Source organism: Triticum urartu, chromosome 1 (assembly GCF_003073215.2).
Source record: "Triticum urartu cultivar G1812 chromosome 1, Tu2.1, whole genome shotgun sequence".
In the NCBI taxonomy this organism is placed as follows: Eukaryota; Viridiplantae; Streptophyta; class Magnoliopsida; order Poales; family Poaceae; genus Triticum; species Triticum urartu.
Window position 1 is genome coordinate 142,464,695 of NC_053022.1, and position 4,004 is coordinate 142,468,698.

Consider the following 4,004-nt stretch of genomic DNA (forward strand, 5'->3'; position numbering starts at 1 on the left):
AACTAATTTATGGGCCGTCAACAGGCTGAAAGTGACACCAGGCCAGAAATTGGCCCAACACTTAAATGGGCCACTAAAAGGCCGAAACTCAGGTCCGACTACAAATGGCCCATCAGATTTATGGGTCGTCAATAGGCTGAAAGACACACCGGGCCGGAAATTAGCCCAACATTTAAATGGGTCGCTAAAAGGCCGAAAGATGTACATCCTGAAAATTGGCCCATCCATTAAATAGACCGTTAACAGGCCGAAATCTCATCGGGCCGATATTGAGCCCAAATATATAGCGGGCTGTTAACGGGCTCGAACTGTCGATGGGCTGCAATGGTATCAAATCTTTAACGGGCCGTTGACGGCCGAATTGGCACATCTCGTATGGACCGTGGCCTTAAATGGACCTGACACAAGTAGACCTTATATGGGCCGGCCTGCTTTTTACTGGGCCGGCCTTTTTCACGGGAGTGGGCCACTATTGGGTCATGCCACGTGTCGACCTATCATAGGCGCCTCCTGTCCAATCAGTGGATGACATCTGTCCCAACGGTGAGGCAACACGTGTTTCCTTCGACCAATCAGAATTTTACACGTGGAAAATTCCCATTGGTCAGGACTGTTAATGGGTTATCGGATCCAAAATCCGACCCGATAGCTTAACGGCGTTCCGTTACGGTGGATGCCACGTGTCGGTCACCCTTGATGAAAGCACTTCTGTGAGGCACGATTTATCATCATGGAAGTGAACACTTCCGTGATGATAATTTTGGTAATGTCATGGAACACTTCTACGACAGCACAAGTATGACTATCTTGATTCTATCATAAAATCGTCATGGATGTACATGCATGACAAAAAACGTGACCTACTGTGACAAACACGTATCATCACGGAAGTGTATTTTTTTGTAGTGCTCTTACCCGCTGTAATCTCTACATAAACATGGTGCTCAACACTATATATTATTTCCCAATGATGTATGGCTATCCTATGATGTTTGAGTAGATCTGTTTTGTCCTATGGGCTATTTGATGATCAAGATTGGTTTGAGTTGCATGTTTTATTATTGGTGCTGTCCTATGGTGATCTTCGTGTCGCGCAAGCGTGAGGGATTCCCATTGTAGGGTTTGCAATATGTTCATGATTTGCTTATGGTGGGTGGCGTGAGTGACAGAAGCACAGACCCGAGTAAGTAGGTTGTTTGTGTATGGGATAAAGAGGACCTGATGCTTTAATGCTCTGGTTGGGTTTTACCTTAATGATCTTTAGTAGTTGCGGACACTTGCTAGAGTTCCAATCATAAGTGCATATGATCCAAGTAGAGAAAGTATGTTAGCTTATGCCTCTCCCTCAAATAAAATTGCAATAATGATTACCGGTCTAGTTATCGATTGCCTAGGGACAAATAACTTTCTCGTAACAACAAGCTCTATACTAAAACTAACTTAGTTATTTCTTTATCTAAACAGCCCCTAGCTTTTATTTAGGTGCTTTTATTATCTTGCAAACCTATCCAACAACACCTACAAAGTACTTCTAGTTTCATACTTGTTCTAGGTAAAGCGAACGTCAAGCGTGCGTAGAGTTGTATCGGTGGTCGATAGAACTTGAGGGAATATTTGTTCTACGTTTAGCTCCTCGCTGGGTTCGACACTCTTACTTATCGAAAGAGGCTACAATTGATCCCCTATACTTGTGGGTTATCAAGACCTTCTTCTGGCGCCGTTGCCGGGGAGCAATAGCGTGGGGTGAATATTCTCGTGTGTGCTTGTTTGCTTTATCACTAAGTAATTTTTATTTGTTGTTCTTAGTTGTTCTTTATCTTTAGTTATGGATATGGAACACGAAATACCAAAAAAATTAGGTGTACTTGCTGCTCATGGAGATGAGGAACCTCCTAAAACCCTCGATGCTCGTTATGTGACAGATATTATGTACTACTTTGATAATCCAGAGAAAACCCCATTCAATTTGGTAATGGGAGACACGTTGGATCAACGTGAATACTTTAGGGATTATCGCTTGACTCAAAAAGGGAAACTATTATGGGATCAAATTTATATGTTATATTGGTATGCTAGGCAACTATGCTTGAGATATGATTATACTTGTTGCTCTAGGATGAAGGCTCCACACCTTCCCTTTTCATGCGAATTTAATGATGATAAAACCTTGGCTTCTTATGCTAGAGGTATATATGACTACTATGATGTGGAACAAATAGAAGAATTTGTTGCTTTTATGGGTGCTTATGAAATTGAATCTATGTTCAAAGAATATGAAAATCTTTATGATGCTGTTTATAGACCTAAAAACTTAGCTATCATTAAATATTGTTATGAGAATTATGAATACAATTCCTACATTGATGCGTTTATTGAGAAAGCCTCTGCTGTCCAAGAAGAGACTAATATTTTGCAGGAATCTATGGAAGAAGAAATTGACGAAACTGTGAGCTCATTGGATGAAAAAGATGAGGAAGAGAGCGAAGAACAAAAGGAGGAAGAGCGGATTGATCACCCGTTCCCACCTTCTAATGAGAGTAACAATTCAACTCATACATTGTTTAATTTCCCTTCGTGCTTACTGAAGGATGAATGCTATGATAATTGCTATGATCCCGTTGATTCTTTTGAAATATCCCTTTTTGATGATGCTTGCTATGCTTGTGGCCAAGATGCCAATATGAATTATGCTTGTGAAGATGAACTCTATAGTTCCTTATGTTAAACATGAAATTGTTGCTATTGCACCCACACATGATAGTCCTATTATCTTTTTGAATTCTCCAAACTACACTATATCAGAGAAGTTTGTGCTTATTAAGGACTATATTGATGGGTTGCCTTTTACTACTACACATGATAATTTTGATAGATATAATATGCATGTGCTTGCTGCTCCTACTTGCAATTATTATGAGAGAGGAACTATATCTCCACCTCTCTATGTTTCCAACATGGTAAAATTGCAAGAAACTGTTTATACTATGCATTGGCCTTTACTATGTGTGCATGAATTGTTCTTTTATGACATGCCGATGCATAGGAAGAGAGTTAGACTTTGTCATTACATGATATATGTTACTTTGTGCTCACTACTAAATTATAAATCATTGTTAATTAAAATTGGCTTTGATATACCTTGGGATCCGGGTGGATTCACTACTTGAGCACTATATGCCTAGCTTAATGGCTTTAAAGAAAGCGCTGCCAGGGAGACAACCCGGAAGTTTTAGAGAGTCATTTATTTCTGTTGAGTGCTTTCATATAGTTTAAAAACTACAAAAATAAAGAGGGGAACCCAAAACTTTTTCAAAAAGGAAAGTGAAAGTGAGAGAGACAAGCATTGTTGAAGTGGGAGCTAGCCTTGAACTTTGTTCATGCTCACGGAAACTTTGTGAATCTTGATTACAGAAACTTTTCAACAAAAATAATTACCTCCTTGTACAATTCCGTTGTATTATAAAAATAATGTGCCAAGGTTTGCCTTTAGGATGTTTACAATGCTTGTTGGTTTGTATGGTGCAGGACAGAAACTTTGGCTGTAGTGCGCGATTTTACATTTTTTTACTGGAACATCAAATGGTTCTGATTCTTTTTGTAGTGTCTTTCTATGCAAATTGTTTATATTTCCTAATTTTGGAAGAATTTTTCAAGTAACAGAAGTATGGTGAATGTTCATATTATTATAGACTATTCTGTTTTAGATAGATTCTGTTTTTATGCATAGTTTGCTTGTTTTGATGAAACTATCGATTTATATCAGTGGATTAAGCCATGAAAAAGTTATACTACAATAGATACAATGCAAAAACAAAATATGAATTGGTTTGCAACAGTACTTAGAGTAGTGTTTGCTTTATTATACTAACAGATCTTACCGAGTTTTCTGTTGAAGTTTTCTGTGGATGAAGTGTTCGATGATCGAGAAGGTCTCGATGTGAGAAGAAGGAAGAGAGGCAAGAGCTCAAGCTTGGGGATGCCCAAGGCACCCCAAGTAAATACTC